The sequence below is a fragment of the Octopus bimaculoides genome, chromosome 6 (genome assembly GCF_001194135.2).
Source record: "Octopus bimaculoides isolate UCB-OBI-ISO-001 chromosome 6, ASM119413v2, whole genome shotgun sequence".
Lineage (NCBI taxonomy): Eukaryota > Metazoa > Mollusca > Cephalopoda > Octopoda > Octopodidae > Octopus > Octopus bimaculoides.
In genome coordinates, this window is record NC_068986.1 from 7,176,865 (window position 1) to 7,177,232 (window position 368).

A 368-nucleotide genomic window follows, 5' to 3' on the forward strand; every position below is an offset into this window, starting at 1 on the left:
CATTTGGTGCATGAGAGAGTTTGATGCAGCTGCCCTCATCTGCACCTCCTGCCACAAAGTTGGTTCATCTGGGACCCTTGACAGGAAGAGGTCCAACTTTATTTTGAAGAAACCTACATCCACCTCATGCAGGTCTGTCAGGTCCTTTGGGAGGATATTGAAGAGCTGTGGACCTCTGAAGCCCAGGCTATTGCAGTATCTTGTCCTACATCTTGATGGCAAATTTGGAGTCCTTGGCACTATGCAGTGGCGCCCAGTTCTAGTATTTCTGTAACTCTTAATGCCAAAGTTTGGGACAAGTCCTTCGAGGATCTTCCAGATTTATATTATGGCATATCTTTCTTGTCTCTGCTCTAAGGAATAGAGTC

At 45.9% G+C, this 368-nt stretch overlaps 1 protein-coding gene across 3 annotated transcripts in view; it reads left to right on the forward strand.

Annotated features, from left to right (window-relative positions):
• LOC106879184 (WD repeat-containing protein 37) overlaps positions 1–368 on the forward strand; it is a 141,523-nt gene that overhangs the window by 61,005 nt on the left and 80,150 nt on the right. The gene's annotated exons all lie outside the window — the stretch shown is intronic.